Source organism: Emys orbicularis, chromosome 1 (assembly GCF_028017835.1).
Source record: "Emys orbicularis isolate rEmyOrb1 chromosome 1, rEmyOrb1.hap1, whole genome shotgun sequence".
Taxonomy (NCBI): Eukaryota; Metazoa; Chordata; order Testudines; family Emydidae; genus Emys; species Emys orbicularis.
Genome location: NC_088683.1, coordinates 3,992,522 through 4,003,816, shown reverse-complemented (window position 1 = coordinate 4,003,816; position 11,295 = coordinate 3,992,522).

Genomic DNA, 11,295 nt, shown 5'->3' with positions numbered 1-11,295 from the left:
GCATTGAATTTCATCTGCCGGTTTGTTGCCCAATCATCCAGTTCTGTGAGATTGCTTTGGACTTAACTATCTTGAGTAGTTTTGTATCATCTGCAAATTTTGCCACCTCACTGTTTACCCCTTTTTCCAGAACATTTATGAATATGTTGAACAGCACTGGTCCCAGTATAGATCTTTCGGGAACCTCACTATTTGCCTCTCTCCATTCTGAAAACTGACCATTTATTCATGCCCTTTGTTTCCTCTATTTTAACCAAATACTGATCCATGGGAGGACCTTCCTTATCCCATGACAGCTTACTTTGCTTAAGAGCCTTTGGTGAGGCTGCTTTTGGGGGACTGCGTAAGCTGCCCTCCTACTTTGAAATTACTCCCTGGGTAATTTCTTGCAGACTTCATAAGAATTTATGAATGGCCACATTGGGTCTGACCAATGGTTCATAGAATATCAGGGTTGGAAGGGACCTCAGGAGGTATCTAGTCCAACCCCCTGCTCAAAGCAGGACCAATTCCCAACTAAATCATCCCAGCCAGGGCTTTGTCAAGCCGGGCCTTAAAAACCTCCATCTAGCCCAGTATCCTGTCTTCCAACAATAGCCAGTGCTAGGTGCCTCAGAGGGAGTAAACAGAACACAGCAATTTATCGACTGATCCATCCCCTGTTGTCCTGTCCCAACTTCACAGCAATAGTGGGTCTAGAGGGTGTCCCATGCATAGTGGATGGCACAGAAAACACACCGGTATGGGAGAGGTGGACAGACGAGTCAACAAGGCTAGCACTGCAGTGTGGGGGATAAGGATGATAAACATGGTCCACTAAGGAGAGTTAGAAACATGAAGGGCTTTGAAGTCAAGAACAAGAAGCTCTTAATTTTATTTTTGCACCTTTTGCGTGCATCTTCCTACTGATGTGGGCAAGCCTGCGGAGTTTGGGGAGCTGAGAAATGGGCCTCCGAGCCCCTGCACAAAGGGGAAGAGAAGCTTAAATGTGTCAAACAAGGGCTTTTTGCCCTAAGTGCACTGCAATGGCTGTTCCTTTCTGTGGCTTAGGTCCCTGGCTCTCCCAGCTGGCTGGATAATTACATACATGTTAAATGCAGTCCGTGCTACAGTCATAGGCCAAATGGCAGCTCACTTTAATGTGTGGGAGTTGGTGGTTGATTCAAGCTCAAAGTAGCTTGCGGTTGGTCATGGGCTGCAGCTACCAGCTGCACTAGGGTTTTGAAACCTCATCGCTGCCTTTAACCATTGGGAATCCCAAACTTCACTCGATGACAATGGAGCAAGCTTAATCGGAAGAGTTCTAGGCTGGAGATGGTTTGAGCGCTGCCCATGAGTCAGACCTCCATGTCCTGTCACCCCGTGCTCTCATTTCCATCCTGCTCAGATCAAGCTGGATCATCACCTTCCCACCCCTGCAGTCACTGTGGTCATGTCTTTGTGTGTTAGCTGAGGTGGGTTGCCGTTACTGTCCCATTGTAGGCACTGAGTAGAATGGGCACTGGCTGCTGCTATCTCCACACTGCCAGTCCCTTGGATCCCGTAATCAGATTTTTCACCCTGTTAGACCAGTTCTTAAGCAGTAGCTGCTTAAATTTAATTTCCTTCTGGAGAACTGTTTCCAGTTGAGACCCCAGGTGTTAGCATGGGAACTTTCCTCCCTGCTGTGCTGAAATGAGGGGAGATGGGCACTGTCCATCCTGCCACAGTTAATGGGCAGAAAGCTGGTTCTGTGGATGCTTGCTTGAAGAGGTGCAGTGGTCCTATGGTATTACCTGGGTGAGTGCAGACTCCCTTGGGGAAGGGTAAAAGGAATTGGGGCTGGGGCATAGGAGGGCTGAGGTTGGCAGGGTAGGAGGGAGAAGCAGGTGAAATAAGTAGATGGAAAGTGAATGAAACTGATCATATGAATCTTCCCTTGGGAGGCCCCCCCCATATAGGGAAATAGCCGGTCTGGAGCACATGGTACATAGCAACCCCCTCTGCACACTGCTGGCTCAGATATTATGGTGGTGAGGGCCATGTGAGTACCTGATTAGAGCATATTGGGATGGGTCATGCTGGTGTAATTCAGCCTGCTAGCCAATTGCTGTAGGAGGAGGGAACAGGAGTCTCAGGAGAGAGACAGACCTGTGAGAAGCTGCAGGTGGGACAGAATTAGCAGCTGTAGGTACAGCACTTCGTAAGCCCTGTTCTGTGAGAGGGCTTGTTCGCATCTTTGGAGCTGAACACTACAGATAATTGAGTAAGTAGAAGTTAGCTACTGAACCGAGTCAGAGAAGGCAGCAGCACTATTGCAGTGACGAGAACCTAGAAGATCATTGGAAGGAGCAGATAGATAGGTGAAGGGGCTCCCTCTTTTGCAGGCATGGGCTTGCGCAGACAGAGCCCGGGATGTCTCCTTTCACCACTGGTGTCCGATCCTGAGGGCGTAGTAAGTATTCCCAAGACACCTGAGGTAGTTGAGGGTCTGTTCCCCCAGTTGGGGGGCTATAGGTAGGGCTGCTGTCCCACTCGCTGTCAGAGGAATTGTGAACCACCGTTCACTCAGTTTGACGTGTCGGGATGATGGGCATGTAGCTTTATACTTCCAAAGACTGATTGTACTGTAGCCTGGCTCAGAGTCCTGACTTCGCAGGGCCCTATCCTTGGGACAATCTCCTTCTTTGAGCATCCTCTGGCCTCCAAATCCCTACTTAAAGCCACTGTTTCCAGGGATGCTGCCTGGCCTACCTGTTTCATGCCCTCCTCTACTTGAGCTGTTCTGTGGTCTGCCCCCTTTGGTCTCTCTGATCCTAGCCTTTTAATGATGGAGAACCTGGTCTTACTCTGTGAAACACCATGGAAATCACACCATTCGTTTTTTTAAAATCAGGACAAACTGAGAAAATGAGTTTGAGGACATGCTTCCTGAGAACCAATTCCTGAAGGAGGAAGGTGCTGGCAGAGCAGCGGGTGGGCTGAAGCTATACAGGGCATATGGGATACGCTCTGCCATGTGTGTGGGGTGCCAAGAATGCACACGGTGCTGTGGTTGAATGAGGACGTTAAGAAGCTAATAGAGGGTGCAAAGAAGTGTGTTTTGAGGGACTAAGCAAAGGTAATCTGAGAGACTGCAGGCAGGTTGATGGCAATGGCTGATTGAGAGCAGAGCATAAGGAAGCACTGCAGAGAAAGCTACCCTAGGAGCCCTAGATTTTTGAAGGAGACCGCATGGGCTGCAAGAGGTGGCAAGGGGAACTGGTCTGAGTTGGAAGATAAAGCAGAAGTCTTGGTCTTTTTCCCTGTACTGCGGATTTGGGGTCTGTGAATGGTACGTGTCAGGAATGGGGAGGCTTGAAGGAGAATGGGGATGGCCCAGTGATCGGCCTCACCAAGGGAGGGGCGGCAGGTCAGCAATAAGGTTCCTTTGTGGGTGGAGCGCACAGGATTGAGAAGCTGGTCGCCCCCGTGTTTCGGGAAGTGGGGAGGGGAAGCTTGAAGAGCACAGATCTCTGGCTAGTCCCTGTGTGAACACGTTGAAGGTGCAGGATTGAAACACAAGGAAAAGCGCTAACTTCACGCCCCCTCCCTGACTTCTCCTTTACACTTCGGGATGGCAGGGCCAGTCTGCGCAGGTGAGCAGTAGAAATCTGTGCTCACACCCGACTCAGGTTTGCTCTCCTGAGGCCTGGGAGAGTAGTGGGGTCTCTGCCTTTCCCAGCAATGTCCTTGAGAGCGTAGCACTCCTAAAAAGGCCCCAGACATGTATATCCTAGGCTGTGTGGGAGCCCACACATCACAGCCTTTGCAGAAGAGGGGGAAGATGCTTCTCCAAGAGCACCCAGTCCTGTCCCTGCATGGTGTATGGCAGATGTGCCCCTGTGTGAGGAAAGTAGCAGTGCCAAGTGCCTATTAACATACATGATGTGGAGTGGAGGCTGGGCTCTGTGAAAGACTAGCTGACCCCTGGGGCAACATGGCATATTCCTTTCTTGGAACCGCAGGTGCAGGCAGATCGTATCCTCTCGCTGCACGGGCAGTGAGAGCTGGATAGTTATACACACAAGGAGGCAGATGGATGGCTGCTGTGGCAATGATGACTAGGATCTCAGCTTTGTGCATTTTTTGTGATGGGAATCTCAAATCCAATAAAAATGCACAGTAATAATGCTCAGCACGTCTCACCCAGTGACCGCAAAGCACTTTACAAAGGAGCGTCAACGTCGTCCCCTTTGCAGATGGGGAAACTGAGCCTCAGAAGTGAAGTGTCTTATCCCAGGTAACAGAGAGTGAGTGTCCAGGCACAGCTAGGAACAGCACTCACATCCACCTGACTGCAAGCCCACTGGACTGTGCTGTAAGGTCTGAGGTCTTTTTCTGCAGTAAACAGCAGCCAGATGGAAAGACAGCAGTCATGAGCTAAGCAGAGAGTCACATCCTCACATTCCCTCTAAATTATATCAAAACAATGTACTATCAGGCTGTTAAGGAGGCGCTCCTCTCCAAACAGCACCCACCGCCACCAGATAAAGTAACAGAGCTTAAGATGTTTAGGCTTGGTCTACACTTACCCCCCAATTCGAACTAAGGTACGCAACTTCAGCTACGTGAATAACGTAGCTGAAGTTCGAAGTACCTTAGTTTGAACTTACCTCGGTCCACACGCGGCAGGCCGGCTCCCCCGTCGACGCCGCGGTTCCCCCATCGACGCCGCAGTATTCCTCTCGTCTAGCTGGAGTACCGCAGTCGACGGCGATCACTTCCTGGTTCGACTTATCGCGTCCAGACAAGACGCGATAAGTCGAACCCAGAACTTCGATTCCCAGCCCCCGAACTAGCGGCTGGGTGTAGACATACCCTTAGAGAGAACTCTTGTTTGATGGCATTCTGTCTGGCAAGGAACCACATATCAACAGTTGTGGTTGTGAAATCCCCACTACTTTATTGTTTTGTCTTTATGGTCCCCACTTCTGTTGTTTATCTGTAGGGTCTCTGGTTCTATGATTTTGTCCGTTTCATAACTAATCTTGCAAGATTTAATTCAGCTAAGGTGCTGGGGTCTGATTGGTTAAAGAATTATTTCATAATGGGCTAGGATTGGTGAAAAATACTGTACTTTAGTTTACAATGATTGGTTATGGTACAGCTAAGCAGGACTCAAGTTTCACTATATAAACTGGGGTCCAAAAGGAAGTTCTTTGGAACCAACTCCAGGACACAGCCCCAAGATCAGAGCTGCCAGACCTCAACACCATGCCAACCACACGGTGCAGAATACTGGAGCCACGGACAACCTAATCCTGACTGGCCACCAAGAAAAGCTTGTCTGCCTTATGGGGAGTGGTGCACATTGTATGCTTACTTAGCCTGTGTATTCTGTTTTTGTAACTGTTAATAAATAGGGGTTAAGGGTATTACTGTGTAAGGCTTTCACTGGTAAAAGGCCCCACAAACCTGCAGAAGATTATGCCCTGAGCCCTAAGAACTGGGTAAGGGTTGGGGTGCCTAAATTATCCTGTTCCTAGGGTCTCAAGGTGTAACCCAGTTAAAGTTGGGATGCCCTAGAGTGTGCAGGTAACAATGCTTTCTTGAGAAAATGACCTGCTCTCAGAGCAACCCCAGTGCTTGCAGAGCATCCTGCTGAGTTGGATGGAGACAGGCTGTTGTCCCTTGTCTTGGAAGCTGCTTTCTTTTTTAAAGCGTAAAACCCTGGCACTTCTGGTTGCAGTGAAAACTTGGTGAATGTGACTGGAGTGTAACTGACGATACCCACAGCCTGAAACAGCTGGACCTGATCTGCCCCTTTTACCTTGATTGGTAACTCAGAAGCCTAACAATGCTCATCAAAGCGTGAGGGGGTGACTAGGCTCGCTTGCTGCATTGCTGTGATCCGTTGCTGTAGTGAGTTGGCGTCTTGTTCTGAACTGCAGGGGTGTTTTCTGACCTTTCTCCTGTGCTTCTCTTTTACCATATTGTCTTGCTGCCTGAAAACTCCTGTTCCCTGAACCTCTGGAAGGAACTCTATTGAATTCAGTCACATTCCATCTTCGTCTGAGCCTGCATGCCACCTTTGGGCTTTCTCCCCTCTGCCACAGCCCCTTGAGTCTTGATGGGTCTCTTCTTGCAATCATTCCCTGTGGCTTTCTCTCTAGGGAACTGCCTGGGGTGAAGAGGGCTGGTGTCCAGGGCAGGTCTTCCCCTGAGGTGAGGGACCTGGGGGATGGGCTCACTGTGAGGGACTTGCCTTACATCATGTTGATGAGCTGCCATCTCTAACACTTCTCAGCATCCCAGATGAGTTCCTCAGGGGTCACCTTCCCTGTTAGTAGCTGTTGGAGGCCAGCTATCTCAGGTCAGTACAGGTAGACATAGATTCCTGGTATGCGTGGGAGGTGGGGGATGTGGTTGGATCTTTACTGTGTGCCCAGACACTGTCTGGTGTAGAGCTGGAAGGAACCTGGGTTTAGTCCAGCTCCCAGTGGTGAAGCTGTAACCTGACCTGAGGAATTACCCTCATGGAGTTGCTGGCTGATGTGCTAAAGCGCTGTCTGATACTAGTCTCCTGTGTACTCTGTATCCTGCACAGTGTTGCTTGAGGCTTGTTTTATAGCTCAAATCGAACGATTCATCGCTGATCAGATAGGATTGGTGGTTGGTTTCTTTTTCCTGTTGCCTTTTTTGCATAAATGACAGGTGATACAGCTGGAAACAGCCTGCTGATTCATCCCAGGCCCTCAAAAAATCTCTTGCATGTTTGCAAAGTCGAGGTGACTTGCTAAAGACAAGTCAGTTGTTCCGTCGTGGAATACTTGGTTTGAACTGAGGGTTCTTGGGTCCTGGCGTGGATTCCACCTAGGGAAGGGCAAGCGCGTCTGCCGAGTGGTCTTTCCAGGGCTTGGATTGCTCCTGTTCTGCTCAGTAATTCCAGTACTGTGTCCTGGATGTTGCAATCCACTCGAAAATGGCTCAGTACTGGCTGCTCCAATCTGGTGCTGAAAGAGAAGTCAAATGGCCAAGGTGGTGCATGGCTTGCTTTCTTGCCAAGCAAATAGTCAATTCTAACAAGTCCAAACATGTAGTATGTCATATCTCAGCAACTTCTAGCCACCTAGTCAGGTTTCACTTTTTGCTATATGTGCAGACATGAACAGTCAGGGCAAACTGACTACTAATTTCTAGCAACAGGTTAAGTGGCACTTCCCCCTGGGAGAGGCCATCTGGGAGCTTGAAAACCATTAAATGCAAATTCTGGCTAGCCTTCTGGTGCTGAATTCACTAAATGTGTGAAATCAGCAACTTGGGGCAGGAACTTAATTTGTGTCTTTAAAGCTCTGTGCATTGAAATATATAGAAAAGATATAGGAATGATGGTAGTTAATTTGCACCTCAGACGGGACCCTCATTTTGAGCCAGTTTGTGGGTGACTACAGCTGCTGTATAAACATGTTTCAGAGGGGTAGCTGTGTTCGTCTGTATCCGCAAAAACGAGGAGTCCTTGTGGCACCTTAGAGACTAACTAATTTATTTGGGCATAAGCTTTCGTGGGCTATAACCCACTTCATCTGATTATGCCCAAATAAATTTTAGTCTCTAAGGTGCCACAAGGACTCCACATTGTTTTTGTGTAAACATGGAAAGCCTGGTGACTGGAGACACCTCTGCCTTCCCATGGTATCAGTTTGTAAATGCACCATTTGACTTGTTTTACAATGGGTTTCCTCTGCCTCTTTGCTAGCGTCCCCTCCCTTTTACATATACCCCTTTGTGCCCATATCTTGCTTTCATGGCTTTCTTTCCCAGTATGCTCTTGGCATTCTCAGCCTGCTGAATGTTTTAGCTCGGGGTGGCCAACCTGTGGCTCCGGAGCCACATGCTGCTCTTCAGAAGTTAAAATGCGGCTCCTTGTATAGGCACCGACTCCGGGGCTGGAGCTACAGGTGCCAACTTTCCAATATGCTGGGGGGTGCTCACTGCTCAACCCCTGGCTCTGCCATAGGCCCTGCCCCCCCTCCCCTGAGCCTGCTGTGCCCTCACTCCTCCCCCTACCCCCGAGAGCCTCCTACACTCCACAAAACAGCTGATCAGGAGGTGTGGGGAGGGAGGGGGAGGCGCTGATCCGCAGGGCTGCCGTGGGTGGGAGGCACTGGGAGCAGGGGGCTGCTGACTTATTACTGTGGCTCTTTGGCAATGTACATTGGTAAATTCTGGCTCCTTCTCAGGCTCAGGTTGGCCACCCCTGTTTTAGCTCTTTGCCTGACTGATAGTTGGACCTCGTGCCTGGGTTATAAAGTCAGAAGCGTGAGTGCTGAGTGGAAGGGTGACTGGTAGGTGTGGGACAGTTGTATGGATTTTATTGCATGTTGTGTGAAAAGATAAACCTTGCTATCTCCAGTGCTGGTGAAAAGAGTTGAACTCCTGCCCTAGCAGAGACTGTGTAGTCTGAGCTGTCAGGTCCAATTTGCACCAGTCCCATAAAATCTCTGGGTGAGGTCCTCGACTGTAATGAAGGAATGCACAAGGCAGGATCAAAAGCTCACTTTGTGTTGCACTGATCCTGGGCCGGTCCCTAGTGTAAGTTAGGGATGGGTAAGGGATGCTGTTTAAGTTGACAGCAGCTGCTGACAATTCCAAGGGACCAATATCACAGCGGGGGGGTCTGGCAGCACCTACGCTGACAGCTGGAGGTGCTTCTCTGTCTGTCCTTCGCTTGTACTGGAGTGATCCTCCTATGACCAGATATGCCAGCTTTTGGGGGGACTGTGCCATCTGGACTTCTTACTGAAATCCCCCAGAACCACCAGATTCAAGGTTTCACTTGCTAACAGCAGCTGCCTCTTCCCCTCGTCGGAGAACCCTAATAATTTCCCAGAACACAGGTGTTATTGGTAATTGGATAAAACAGTTAACAGCATCTGACTCTTTTGTGCCCTGTAAATTAAAGATTAAGGGTAATTACAACTATGAAACTTCCGAGTCCTTAATGGTTGAGCACTGAGGTCTTTGTAACAGGATTGATCTGTATGTATAATTTACTTTCAGGCTTAAAGTGAAACTCATTTTCCAGTAGTTTGTATTGTGAATTTATTTCATTTATATGATTTACTGTATGGCAAATAACAAATCACATGTAGCGATGCCTGGTGCCATGTGCAATACAAATGATCTCCAGGTAGGAATGTTTGGGACCAGTTATCTGGTGTGTACCATCGATCTGCTGTTCAGCTGGGCACAATGATATGCTCCTGAACACAGGAGGCAGCATTCTCCAGTGCTGGGAAACATGCCACAGTTTCCCTGGTACCTTGCGTATAATGCTAAAAGCTGAACCGAGCCCTCAGTCAGAGTGGAATGTGGATTCAGTTCCCAGTAAATCAGTTACATCGCATCACTTTTTCTCCTGCTAGATCCCAAAAGCCCCTTAGCAAAGGGATACACAAGGATCATTGCAACCACGTCTGGGGTGGAACACGAACGGTTTAACAGAGAACAGCAACCCTTCAACTCTCTTTAGGTTAGGAAGTAAGGAATGTTGTCTCCAATTTAAGCCACAGTGGGAATTTTATGGAAGCAGGAAGTGATTGTCCAGCTTGAAACATGACTCGGGGCATTGTGGCTTTTAATAGCATCCATCACCATGGTAGCTAGCTAATAACCTTTAGAAAATGGGAAATGTGCGACCCCTGGAATCCCAGCTAATCCCTGACTGGGCTGGCAGGGGGCCAGACTTTGTTCTCCAGCGCTACTTTACCCTGCAGAGACAGTAGTGTGATAAACGGGTGGGTCACGGCCTTGGGGAGAATTGGGTTGAGACTAACTAGACCAGAACCCTGGAAAGCCTTTTGTTTGCTGTCCACGCTGGTCATACTGTTCTCAAGTTACTGTAATTTATGGAGCTGGCAACATTTCCCAACAATGTATGTGAGAGGCAGGGTCTCTCTTCCCTTGGCCTTGTGGGCCATTCTCTTTTTCCTCTCTCCCCCTTTCACTGGCAGATCCCCCAGCACATTCCTGTTTTGAGTGGCTTATTAATCTGAAAATGTGTAACCACTAACAGCTCCAACAGTCAGTCAATGCCAAGTGCTCAGGACCTTGGTTTTAATTCTCCCACTAGCACCTCTGAGTGGAGAGCGTCCAGATTACAACACTTGGGAAGCAATTACTGTCCTAGCTCCCTTGTAGAAACTACCACCATATGGGGGGACCTGGCTGCAGCCGAGGGCTTCATCTTGCAGTGGAGATGAGACATAACCATGTTTTGCCATTAGTCCTGAGCTGATGCAGCCTTGGACTTGAGTGAGGAACCAGCACAGTTCTGCAGGACACTTTAAACACCCCTGGCCTTGTCTGTGCTGCAGGACAAACTCTTCCCCAGTCACCTGACAGTCAGGTCAGTGTAGCAGAGACCTAGCCTTACGAGTGCATTGGTTTCAATCACTGTGCAGGAGTGGGGTGGGGGCGCATGGCAAGTGTGTATTTGGAGCTACATACCTGTAGGCTAAATTCCCTCTAAGCTGCACGGCTGCGCAGCTTCCTATTAAGCCCTGGGCAGGGGCTCAGAGCTACGGTGGGGAGAGATGCCTCTCCCCCAGCATGGACCTGCTGCGGTGGGGTGAGGTGCCTCTCTCTGCCGGCCCTGGCACAGACCTGCTGCGGCCGGTGGAGAGTCGCCTCTCCCCACCCCCCAGCCCAGGTGCTGCTGGGGGGAGTCCTCTCTACCTGCCGTAGCCCCCGGCAGCCTGCACCCCAAACCCCTCATCTCTGGCCCTACCCCAGAGCCAGACCCCCCAGCCGGAGGCCTCACCCCCCTGCTCTCCAACCCTCTGCCCCAGCCTTGAGCCCCCCACACTCCAAACCCCTCAGCCTCACCCCAACCACATGAATTTTATGTGCACCAATATGGAGGTGATGTCACACAACAAAATTCATTCTGCACATGCCTGGGGAAAATTAGAGGGAACACTGCCCAAATTCTTCCTTATTTATAACTGCAGTGTGACTTACCCTCCCTTTTCCTATGCGGGAGAGGGGGTGGTTTTTATAATCCAGGTGGAGACATGCTCTAGGCGTATTCTGGAATGAGCTCTTGTATCCCCACAGAATCTTGTAGGAGCCTTGTGTGGGGGGTGGCACTGCATCTGCAGCTGTGTTGCTGTTACTCCAGCTCCCATCCGGAGTTGTGTGGGGACAGCTTTCCCCCCGCTACTAGAGAGCTGAGGCCAAATGGCTCTTCTCACCAGCCTGGCAATGGTGATGGGGGTGGGGTATAAGCATGCATCTGGGTATTGGGTAGCGTTTGTGTAATATGGGACCATG